Source organism: Perna viridis, chromosome 11 (genome assembly GCF_037379345.1).
Source record: "Perna viridis isolate PV_CMFRI_1.1 ecotype Kerala chromosome 11, ASM3737934v1, whole genome shotgun sequence".
NCBI lineage: Eukaryota > Metazoa > Mollusca > Bivalvia > Mytilida > Mytilidae > Perna > Perna viridis.
The window spans coordinates 27439500-27453042 of record NC_142455.1 but is presented as its reverse complement, the minus strand read 5'-3'; the positions used below and the strand labels follow the sequence as shown (position 1 = coordinate 27453042).

The following is a 13543-nucleotide window of genomic DNA, read 5'->3' as shown; positions in this document are numbered from 1 at the left end:
TCATAGCATACCTGATTTAACCAATTATTCTGATGGAAGTGATTGTTTACCAATACCAAAGCTTTACAGGCCATGTTTTGTCTTTCGAATCCTGTCCTATCTGTTACTCTATGGTTTCAGAATAATAAATAAATATAAGCCTGGTTGTCTGTTTAATCCTATTCAGGTCCTTTAACCTTGTTCCACCTGGTCTCTCATTCAGTCAGCAGAATCTGTTTACCAAATACCATTTTCTGCACAAACAATGTTGTAATTGTCTAGATTGTTTGTGATCCACCAGGTTTCTCATTCTATTATTTTGTTAACCAAGTCCAGTTAGTTTTAAACTCCATGATTAGCCCGTGAAAACTCCGTCCATTTAGACCTGTTTCATTATTGACCATTGTGACTGATAATTAACAGGATTTGACTGCAGTGTATGCCATTTTTTGTCTGTTTCACCTGATTCTATGTTCAGAATACTCATTTATTCTGAAGTAAAGAAAACTTACGTATAAAGTTTTGTGTCAATACTCTGGATGACCTTTATATCCGTGTTAGTCCATTTAGTAATGGATTTATACAGTGTTTGTTTACAGAAATGATGCGTGCTAGGGATTATTTAGCTTGTTGCATTATTGAATCAATTTATTGTGTTGTATTAAGCTAAACAGGACACAATCTAAAAAGCTTAAAAAATCTGATTTAAAATTCTAAAATTAATGTTTGCATTTAAATTTAATTTCAGTACCATTTCCTCAAAAGATACCATTTTATGGGTCCTAAGTACATTGAGAGGTAAAATTAAAGAAAAATGTACAGTCAAACCTCTGTTGCTTGAATTCCTAGAGACCATTGAAATATGTTCAAGTTTTTGAGAGTTCCAGAAATTGAAGTTCGTATATTTCAGGATTTTTTACGTTGCCGGTCGGAGTTAGACTTTATCATTAGAAATTGCTCACTTCCTACAAAAAAAAAAATAGTTTAAGATACCGTTTGTTGTACACTGCAGAAAATATTGTACTTAATCATGTACAATACAGTGGTGATTTCACATTAAATACATGTATAAAATTGGTTCCATATGAAATGCCTGTACCTAGTGAAGACCATTGCTGTCAAGTTTCCTTGATATTGCCTTTGGTTCAGACTTTTCTTTTTGATTATTCTCTTTAACTATTGCCTAAATTTAATCAGTTTAACTACCATGTTACCACCCTTGATTCATCATGATGTTATTTTCTGTTAATGACATCATTACCTACGACTCATCTTACATTTTTTTTTTTAATTGACTACATGTATAATGAAGAATTGTACAGGATGCCGAGCCAAAATTTACACACATCTTAGTACAATTCTCAAATAAAAAACAATTTTTTCCTGTCCAATATTGTTCTTTTTTTTTTAGATTTGACCAATGACGTCATGTGACTGGAATGGCCTTGACAGTCTCTCTCATGGAAGACCTAAGTTATTAATTACTTAATAAAATTTTGTGTATTGTACTCGAAACAGTGTATTATATTAATTAATTCCTTATTATCTGACACAAAGTAATGAATTTTTTTTGCCAGTTGCTTTTAGGCTAAAGACAGAAATAAGTCTAAAGGCAGGTACTATGAAATGGCTTTGTCTTGAAAGTAGGAAAGTAGTGTAATGTCAAAAGATTTTAGTGTTAAAACATTGACTTTGTTACTACTTCAGAACTTTATTTAATTAATTAATCAAAGATCAGTTTTGTTGCATGTGCAGGTTTTCTTGTCGATCAGAATGTTTATGGTTACTTGGTAAAACCAAATTAGCAGGAGTAATGCATGCATGTTCCTCGTAAAACAGATATAAAATTGGAAAGCATGAAAATTTCAAGTGTGTCGTTGGTCTCAATTACAAAGAAATTATGGACATAACTTTGTTAATATTTCATTGATTAAAGATGATATTATAGATAACAAGACATTTGGTGCCTCTTGAGAAAAAAAGTTAAATGAAAAATGGGTTTTGTGTGAAATGGTAGATTTTCACACTCACCATGCTGTAGTATGAAATGGGTGGTCTAGAGATGTTAAGTGCAAGAAGGTGAAATTCTTAGGTAATGCTTCATTCTTTGAAATGTATATCAATAATGACATAGGTTTTAGTACCTCTGGAGAAAATATGTACAATGATAAATGCATTCTTTATATAGAGATTTAAGGTTTGTTACCAGGGGCAAATCCATAATTGAATTAAACGCCATGAAAAGTGAGGCAAAAAATATTATGGGGTGAAACTTGTGGAGAATTTTTTTACTGATAGAGTGGGGGGGGGGGGGTACGCCTGGCACGCCAGTCCTTAGATCAGTGCCAGGTTACCACTACAAGTTAGGCAAAGATGATAGTTTTAATAGTATATTATACCTCCCTGTCCACAATTGTGCTTAGTATATTAATTGGATGTGAAAAGTTGGATATTTTTAGAATTTATGCCTGCTTTTTATTGTCTTAAACTACCACCCTCTTTCTATCTTGTTGTAGGTAGCAAACTACATTTATGAGTTTTGTTAATGTTCCTCTCTGTTCATAGTATTAATTGTGGTTTCTTGCAGAAAATCAATCACTTCATTGATTGACAGATTGATTGTTAATTAATTACAAAGGATAATGAGAATAATCTGCAAAAGATCCAATTGTCTGTATTTTGGGCCCATTGCCTGAGCATTGGACATAAATAATGACTATTTTAGCTCCAACCAAGCAACTAGGTGGAGGATGATAATTGATTTTCTTAAATCCATGTGACTGTGTGAAGCTAGAGTGGCAAATAAAACAATTTATCCTTTCTACAACCATATTGAAAGTTATTTTGGCGGATGTAAAAATTTTTTATGTCTATGAAAAAGTTTGGTGTTGCTAACTTTTGGTGGATACTAAGTGGTGCACGAGGTACTTAAGCCCAGGTTAAATATTTTGTGAAATTTATTTTGGCATTTTCAGGAAGACTGCTAAAATTTGCAAAATTATCACCCAAGAAAATTAGCCACTATATACGTATAGTATAGCCGGATTCTGTACAAGACTAACTTTAACAGTGAATTATAAAGACAGAGATTCTGTGAAATTCTTCAGTGTATGTCATTTTTTCATGGGTCAGCTACATGTACTGTGTTAGGGTAAACAATCACAGTGATATTGTTTATTGCTTCACAAAGGTTCTGTATATTATCTGTTTTTGTTTATATACATTGTACTATATTTAATTAAGATAAGGGCAGTAATTATTGGTCTTATCTCTTATGCAGATGTTCATTGTTTTCTTGGCACTAATGTTATTTCTGGTGAATGATTTAACTATAGGTGTTGCTATTACAGAGATAGTTAATACCATGATTAAAGGTCCAAAATCTTTAATCATGTTCCAGTAGTGAGGGTGCAGTGATCAAAATTTTGAAACTTGGGTTCCAACTACATGAATTAAGGAGGATCTAAGAATCAAAACCTAGCAAAGAATTAAGTAACTGTCTTTGTAAGAATCATGCAAAATCTGAAAAATGTGATACACACCAAAAAAGGCTACATATTTTTATTTTTGTAATTAAGTTGTTTTATGGGTCTATACTATGAAATGTGTAATTATTCATTCAAATCTGCCTGCCCTTAGGAGATAATCGACATTGAAAATCCAATAGATTCTATTGTATTTGAGTTTCATTTACAGAGTTATCTCCCTTAATTTTGAAATCTACAGTGCATTCTATATAATTTTTATCTCCTGAGAACACGGGTTATATGTAAACCTGAATGTCAATTTCTGTTTACTATGGCAATTCAAACAAAATGTCAAAAATAAAAATATGTAGGCTTTTTACCCATGAATCACATTTTGCATGATTCTTAGCTGGATTTTTACTTAATGATGGTGAAATTTTAGCCACTGACCTTTTAGCATAAGATAACATAGACCTATACACCATCACTTCAACTTTTTTTTGAGACTTGCCACACTTGAGTCTATATCAGTGCTGTAGAAAGTTTCTATCGGGTGCAGATCCAGAGATTTTTGGAAGAAGTGTTTTCCAGGCTATCTTTTCCTCATTGTTGCCCAAAATTAGCACAAAACTAATAAAAAAATAAATCCACAAAAATGGGTGGTAGGGTTATCTTATAAAACTGACTAGACTTGGTTGTTTATTGGAACATATATCTAAAGGTTGTTCATGTTACAAGTATAAATGTAACTTATTTATTAATCAGAACATTAAACAAACAGGACATTTTACAGTACCTAAATGTGGATCTCCATTCTTTGAAACTGAATTCAAACCCAGCTAGAAGTATTAAAAACTTACAAAGGCTCTTATGATATCAGTTTACTGAGGTATTTTATCTGTATGATCTACCAATCACAATAATGACAGATCACTAACTTTCAACCCTATACTTACCCATGAAAAAGTAGAGCAAGGTGTTTTTAGATTTAGGGTTGTCAGGTTTAACTAACTGTGATATTCTGTTTTATAATGATGATAACCTAGTACTACCTTTATTTAATTAGGACATTTTTAGGTAGTGTCGTGTTCATTTATTAGTAGGGATACACTATTTCATATTATCATTGAAAATGCAAATTAAAAGCTTATAAGGTCTGTGTTTGAACATCATATAAGGGAGTAGACTACCTAGATAATAAACTTATTACATCACAATAAAGCTAGTACACTATTTTGAACTGTAACATAACTAAGAAATTTACCCAGTTTGAGCCAAGGTTATGTATGTATCAAAAAGTTTTTGTCAAGTTGGTGCACTGTTTTTACCTTTGTACTGCCCATTCCTTTTTGTGAAGAACTTCACTTTTGTGAATACAAATTACCTTTCTTTTTGTGAATACTCACTAAGTACTTCTCTTTTTGTGAATACTCACTAAGTACTTCTCTTTTGTGAATACTCACTCAGTACTTCTATTTTTATTATTACTCGTTACTTCTCTTTTTGAGAATAATCTGTTCTCCTTTTGTTGTGAATACTCATTCAGTACTTTTCTTTTTGATAATACACAATATTTCTTTTTTTATGGTATGTAGTAGTGGTCTGCATTTTTAGTGAACATCTGCCTGTTCAGGTTAGATAGTTAACATTACTCTGAAAGGACTTACTTTAATCAGAGTGTGGCGGTCTCACTTTGTATACCACAGAAACAGACCATTAATCAGAATGTGGCGGTCTCACTTTGTATACCACAGAAACAGACCATTAATCAGAGTGTGGCGGTCTCACTTTGTATACCACAGAAACAGACCATTAAGAAGATTTCTGCTGCCAAACTTATGATGTTCTTTTAGTGACTTTGCAAAATTATTTTTCTTTATTATCAAGATTGTGGTACTTTTAGAGGTCAGATGTAAGGTCATTGTATAGAGATATAATCCAGAATGTCATTGTTTATTATATTTTATTCATAAGATAATACGGGAAACAGTAATAATTGCTGAAATTATCTTCAAACCAGATGGTTATTGTTTTCTTGCTATTCAGAATTGCTGTTCTGAAAGATAATTTGATGGGTCGCTCAGATTTAAGTACTTTTTTCTTTTAACATTATGGGTATATTGTAAAATCAGAAATTGGCATGGGTGGAATGGATAAACAAATGTGAATTAGTCATTAAGAGAGTGTAGTTAGTGATTTGTTTTTGTTTTAAAAATACCTCTGTTAGAATTTGTCTTAATATCAGATGAAAATTGTGAAGCCAAGAAAACAGGAAGAAAAACAACATATATTAAGTCCAACTTGAATAATTACACAGAAAAATAAACTCTTTGATTCTGTCAAATTTTTTACTCGACATTTAGTGTAACAGTACTGCAATATCTTTTCTTGCTGAACTTAATGATTTTTAAATGTTCTGTTTTTGTATGAAAACATCTTTGGAAAAGGTTCCAGTTGCTGAAAACTTAAGCTGGGATAAATACTTTTCCTTAGAAAAGTTAGATAACATGTATGAATTACCTAGTGTGCATAGACTTCTTCAGTTAATTGTTTCACATGTCAAGTTAATTGTTGGAACAGTTGGGCTAAGGTTGTCAAGAGCAATTTCTTCATGTAAGTACAGGAAATGGCTGAAATTTGGAACAGATTGTGGTAAATTGCTTGTATCATTTTTATTGAAATTCTGAGAAAAAAATCTATGCATTGGTTTTTTTTTTATCAACTTTTTAGAATAATCCAGTCATCTAGTTCAGTGAAGGTTTTACATTCTCTTCCCCTCCTTGTTAATTTGATGTTACTTAGTTTAAGTACTTTTGTCTGTTTAGAAGATAGTAAATGATAAATTTCCTCATTTTCCTGCCCTTTGAAATATACACTGTTGATGGTATTCTGCAAAACAAGAAATCTAAAAGCAGAACAAATTTAATTTTTTTTTTGCATTTAAAAAATTAATTGAGTGAATCTTCTTTTTAAGTAGGAGTGCATTTTTTGAAACATTAGAGAAGTAATGATGAAATTGATTGTATTTTATGTGGTAATGTTTTACAAGTTCCTGGTACTATGATGTAATAACTAAACGAAGCAGTAATACTGTAGTTTCTGGTGGTGTAATTAAGAAATTTTGATCAAATTTATGTCATCTCCTATTTTTAAACCCCAGCTTATTGAGTGGATGTAAATATATATTGGAATCACCTTGTTAGTCCCTACCATCATTGCCATTATCTAAACTGAATAGATATACTGATTTCAAATTTGGTGTGTTGCTCTATATAGGTGGTGTATGACTTGTTCTTGATTCACTCTGAAATCAACATACTGTGTACCTAACACGATAAACACAATACACCTCATGTTTGGTTTTTGGAAGTCTTGATTACATTATTGTGGTTCAATTTTTGTGGGTTTCTTTACTTTTGTCTGTCTGTTTGTCCATATATAGTATAAACTCAGTGCCTCCATAACCCTTTAACAAATTTTGATGAAATATTTTATGAATAGGTCGGTGTAATTGTTGTTAGATAAATACAAGGAGAGATAATTCAGTTAAAGAGTTGTAAATGTTCACCGCATGTAATCACAATAATTCTTAAATGCTCATTTGATTTTGATGAAACTGAATAAATTGGTTAGGCATTGGAAGATGTACATAAAGGGAGGTAACTATTCTTATTTGGCTTGAAAAGGACATAATCCACTTGGTGATTTTCCCTGTTTAGAGCTTGCAGTGCACCTCTTTATGTACTGTTATGTATATGGATGACTAAGCTATGAATTTTCATGAATTTGTATTATTTTACTTGAATTTGTATTGTTTTACATGATTTTTTTTGGTTTTTATTTTAGGTTTTTCCAACTGCATTAAAATTGGTTACATATGTTTTGTATCAAAGACTTGCTAGCATTAGGGAAGTTGTAATGGACATATTTATTAAATTAGAAACTTCAACTTAATTAGAATGTTTTTTTTTTTATTTCATTGTTATATATGTTATTACAGGTTCCATTAAACTCTGTCAAAGAAAGAGAATATAGAATTCCATCTCTTTCAAAGTGATGTGAGAGTAATGTAAAATAACATAGTTTTCTTAATGATGCATAGGAATTAACATTGGAATAAAAAAATAGAACTCTTTGATGTACAAAAAGTATTCTCGTTATTACAGTAATTAAACATGAGTAACAATTGATTTTCGTCTTAATAACAAAAACATTATACATTATTGAAATATCACAAGAGAAATAAGGCTTATTTTGAAATAAAAACTGTTTAGTCATTAAGTAAAAATTTGACTACATATTCAGGTTTATTAAATTAGTATGTAATTCAAGTTTTTCAAGGATGTTATAGTGCAGCAGTATGATCTTTAGGTGTTGGGATGTCGGTCAGAAACTCAATAGAGCTTAAGTTTATTATTACGTATTTCATACTGACTAAATAAAACTTATTTATTTTGTGGTACTTTAATATTTGAAGCTTCTATGTAGTTGACTTCAGCTCTCCAGATCCTCCTCTAGGTATTGTGTGATTTAACTCCAGCACTGATTCTCAGGCCTATGGTTGGTGTATCTGTTAAATCAGTCCTATGGTTGGTGTACCTGTTAGTTCAGGCCTATGGTTGGTGTACCTGTTAAAAATTAAAATATGCAATAAACTTTTTACTTCAGAATTTGGGCTAGCAAATTTTTGTACATAGAAATTTCATCAACCTAAGCCATAAAGACACTAATATTGATTCATTTACATCTAGATCAACAGTCTACTTACGGTAAATCTCCTCACTGACAGCCTTTCTTCTTTCATAAAAGAAATACCTAGGAGGCAATAGGCAGAAAAGTCTGTCTGGAATTTGACTGCTCTTATTTTAAAATTGAAGTTGAACTGGCTGAATTTTTAACATTACTTTTTTCTTAGTACTTTGCTTTTCACCAAAATGTTTTGAAGGAGTTATTGTTCTTTATATATAGTGATGTCTTACTAATTTTTTTAGTGCTACCTCGTGGACAGAACTACTTTGAATTGTGTATGTCACTACAATTCTGGCAAAGTTAGGAAGAATAAATTCTCCTTTCTGCAACTGAGGTTATTTTCTAGTGTAGCAGAAATGGCAGAATAGTTCCAATTAGAGTCTACCTCTCCAGAACATGTTTTTGAAATATATTTTTTTTATTCATTGCAGGAAGTGAGAATATGGTTTAAAAGGCATTAGAGCATCTCAATATTTACAGGTAAGATACAGCTCTTTAAGGACTAGATTTATGACCCTAGAAACAAGGGTATTTAGAAATGTGTCCATTCACAGGGATTCAAATTTTCTATTGAGGTTAACAGGTCCAGGACCTTTTTAAAAATTTGGAAAGGAAGGCACATTTGAGGAAAACAAGAGGTCCTCTATACAATTCAATGTAACATATTGAAGGTCCAGGACCTAGGTAAATGAAAAGTCAGGGGTCAGAAATTGAGAGTCCTGGAGCTCATCACTAATTTGAACCCCTGATTTGTTTAACAGTCCTTTTGTCTCTGCCCCTTACTTTTCATATACTGTTTTATTAAAGTGGATGAATATGACATAACTATGGGTTTCGGGTCATATCCATGAACAATTGCAACTTGTTCATGTAGAAACTTACGTTGAGGACCAGTATAGAATTATATGTTTATGTGTAAATTAAAAAAAGTATTGAAGAATATGTTTTCCGGGGATAAAAAATATGAAATATAAGCTGGTAGCCCAGACCATATTTTTGTTTAATATTTTCTATATATTTATAAGTTCATCTGAATTTTACCCAAATGTTTGGTAGCCAGGCTCAAATCTAGTAGCCATGGGCTACTGGGCCACTGCTAATTTTTATCCCTGTTTTCCAAAATCATATGAAGATCATCTGCTGTAAATGTTTGTCATAGCAAGGGGAGATAATCCAACTTGTGGGGTCCATCTTCAAAGTTCAAGCAGAAGTTAATGTGTTTTCATTAAGCATTTCTTGTCAAAGTCTTGGTGTAATGTTTATTGATGAATGTTTAATGCACAAACCTTAAACTGTCTGTCTCAAATAAGAAAATTAAATATGGAGGTGGTTGACCTCTCTTTTTGCGGTAACCATTAATCTGGTTATATTCAGTTGGGTTAATTAATCTGTACAACAATTATAACAATTTACAGAACCAATTCACAGTTAATTCAGTTGAATCCTTCCACAAGAATAAATAGTTCATTGTAATTTTGTTTGTTATACACAGATTTCATCCACGCCACATCAAATTATAGATTGTTACAATTATTGACAATCTCAAGGGATTTTTGATGATGAAGTAAAGAATATCTACATCTTTTCTGATTGTCGGCATTTGCCGTTTACTGGAGGAATTGTTGAGATTCAATCCTCAGGGACAATATATGACAAGTATTGTTGAAATTTCAGTGGTGTAAATGTTATGGCGGTTGTCTTTCAAATAACTTCTGAATGGAAGTAGACAAAAACGATCAGGAATTAGGTAGCATTGGATCAGCAGCACTGGGAATACATGTTAATGCTGACTTTCATTACTATTTTGTCTGAGTTATAATCGAAGGAAGAGTTTCATGATTTGTTTTATCGAAATTACTAAACTGCTATGTTGGTCTAGTTTGTTCTGATTTTCAGTAGAAGTTTATCTGAATAGATAGATTGATAACCAATTTATTTCATTGGAACATTACTGGCACAGTATATGAATATTCTTGATGGAGAAGTAACAAGTTGTCTGTTGTGATGGTTCATTGAAAAGATATGACTAACTCTATGAGTTTCTGAAGAAATCAAGAAATCATTTTGTGTATTAGAAAGAACCGGTTCACTTGGAAACTTTCTGATTGTTATAAAAGTCATAGATTTAATTTATTTTTCAAGGAATTACGGTTTTAATGAAGCAAAAGTATTGATCTGTCTATTACTTATTGAAAATTGTGATGATTTCTGATTGGCAGGTCAACTAATGGTAGAAATTATAAACTTCATGCCTGTTTAGAGGTCATTTAAACAATATGAAGGTATGTGAACTTATTTTTAACACACCTGTACACATGCATTAAATAATCTGTTTTGAAACTAATAGTGTTTATTATCTTCCACCTGAATGATTACTTTTTAATGGCTATACTCAATTTAAGGTTAATACCAGGTCTGTTCAGACACATGCATTCACATAGGTTTTCTGCTGTCAAGTAGTTTTTGAGGATCCCAGATTTTTGTTGACAAGATATCACTGTAGAAACTTGTATAAATATAAGTATTGATTTGAATACAAAATTGAAAATTACTGCTGGTAGTAATATTGTGAATTCCAGTATGCTGTACACCAGGAGTAATCCATCAACAACACTAGAACTTTATAATTTTACGATGATCTAAATCCAAAAATAAAAATAAAGAATAACTCAAAACCAAAAATATCATAATAGGAAGTCTAATTTCTACCAAGAGCAATGATACAAGAAGTGAAGTCTCAGTGTTGGTAAGTGGTCTACTGTAATTACTTATCAAAGATGTTCAGCCTTCATGCTGGTCCATATTAAAATAATGTTGGACATGCAACAAATTAAAAAGTAAGGAATATTTATGTTGCTGTCAAAGAAGAAAAGGTGTTAAGACTAATTGAAGATGTTTCACCATTTCTGCCTTTTTTGACAAGTCCTTTTATTGTTTTGATAAAAGTTGCCTTATTGTTCGGTCAGAAAGAGATGAGAGTGCCTGCTAATTTCTGTTTCCCTGGATATGCTCTATTCGATATAAAGAATTTTTGCTAGTCAGCATGTGCTGACTAATTACAATAATTGTACCAATCATTTAAAGATTGTAAATTTTGGTATGACTAATTAAGGAAATGAACTATTAGTCAACACTCGGTCCTCCATGAAAAAAGAGAACAAAGAAAGACTGTTTTGACCACTGTGATCTTACTCCAAGGAGATCATTATTTTTATTTCCTATATAAACTCACATTAAAGGAACTAATGCATAAATTGATTGGGAGTTGTTTGAATACACTCTATTGCTGAAAACTATTGACAATTTGAAAAAATACATTTGAAATCAATGGATCCTTTTTTCCCTTCATTGAGCTTAGAAAAGTGTTGCTGTTAATTGCTTTAATTTCCGCAAATGCCATCAAGAAAGAAAATAGCTTCACATCAATTTTGAATTTTTGCCTTTGTCGTCCGTATCACAGTTAAATAGAGTATCAATAGAATGTGGTCTACTTATACTATTTGAAATTCAATTTAATTTGGATCAAAATTACAAAACGATGCTATCTTGTTTTCTTTCTGTTTTTTTATCACAGGCAATCAAACGTTGGTTTGTATCGGCAGTGCGGTTGAGCTCACTTTAAATTTTATTAAAGGCCTCAAGGTCTTCAGAATCATCTGTTATGTAACGTCAGGGATAATTTTAAACATTGATTGAAACATTGCTGCACACTTTATTGATAATAAACAGTGAATATTTCCGTGGAATTCCCCATTGGAGCTCCTGGCTAAATGATGGAAATTTATAGCAAAAGATTAGAAATCTTAATGATAGCTTAAACAAACATAAAGGAAAAGTTTGAAATGATTACTTTTGAGGAGCGGAAAATGTGATATGGGAAAAATTATTACATAATCATAGAATTAATATTTGTTTCCGCTAGACCTGAATTAAAAATTCATTTTTTCGCTATTTCTATTCCAGCTCAAGAAAAAGGCCACCACACAAAAATTTTTATTGGCTTTTTAAAACAATTTTCTTTCTTCCCTTGGTTTATATGAAGAAACATAAATACATTTCCGAAGTGTTTTCAGTGATTATACCAACTTTTGGGTGACTGTGTATAGAACAAAACTTTCTCTACCCCAACCACCCATTTTCTGATTAGGGGAACATCAAACACGTTGTTGTGTTTTGCCTTATCTGTTAAAGTTTCAGCATTGTTAAAATGGTGCTCCTGCTTGACTAAAAGGAATTTATAGTGGTTCATGGTGCCCATTCATAACTTCTTGATTTCCCATATATAAAGAAGGAACAACTTTGATCTGATCATTTCAAACTTACATACAATCCTTTTGTGCATATGATACAATAGGTGTTTTTGTTATTCTAGTTATATATGTCAGTTTGGATAAACTTACTGGAAGTGTGGATAATTTATTAATGTAATAGTTTTGTTGTTGTTTGAGGTACCCATATTTGTGGTATTTGTAGGTCTTGCAAACCACAAAGCTACATTCTTTAAAAAATATGTAAATTAATTTCATTAATGTTGAAAAAAATAGAATATACATATTTAGCAATAAAACATAACTGTTGCCTAAAGCACATCATAGACTGATGCATACACCAATCAGACTGACAGATGTACCAATCATAGACTGATGCATACACCAATCAGACTGACAGATGTACCAATCATAGACTGATGCATACACCAATCAGACTGACAGATGTACCAATCATTGACTGATAGATGTACCAATCGTAGACTGATACATGCACAAATCATAGACTGATACATACACCAATCATTGACTGATACAAACACCAGTCAGACTGATACATGCACCAATCATAGACTGATACATATACCAATCATAGACTGATACATACACCAGCCAGACTGATACATGCACCAATCATATACTGACACATGTACCAATCATTGACTGATAGATGCACCAATCATAGACTGATACATGCACAAATCATAGACTGATACATACACCAGTCAGACTGATACATGCACCAATCATAGACTGATACATACACCAATCATAGACTGATACATACACCAGCCAGACTGATACATGCACAAATCATAGACTGATACATACACCAATCATGTACTGATACATACACCAGTCAGACTGATACATGCACAAATCATAGACTGATACATACACCTGTCAGACTGACAGATGTACCAATAATAGACTGATACATACACCAGTCATAGACTGATACATACACCAGTCAGACTGATATATAAACCAATCATAGACTGCTACATACACCAATCATAGACTTATACATACACCAATCATTGACTGATACAAACACCAGTCAGACTGATACATGCACCA

General features: G+C 31.9%; 1 protein-coding gene across 15 annotated transcripts in view; it reads left to right on the top strand.

Annotated features, from left to right (window-relative positions):
- The window catches only part of LOC148603565 (zinc finger CCCH domain-containing protein 10-like), a 132385-nt gene that overhangs the window by 49959 nt on the left and 68883 nt on the right, over nt 1-13543 (top strand). For 7 of the 15 annotated variants that reach the window (XR_015916426.1, XM_088552033.1, XM_088552026.1 and 4 more), the window contains 2 exons: nt 8627-8675; nt 10415-10477. The gene's annotated coding sequence lies outside the window, so the exon portion shown is untranslated. Of the gene's footprint in view, nt 1-1390; nt 1453-8626; nt 8676-10414; nt 10478-13543 lie in introns of all 15 variants that reach the window. The other 8 variants (XM_088552038.1, XM_088552034.1, XM_088552037.1 and 5 more) reach the window with 3 other exon arrangements.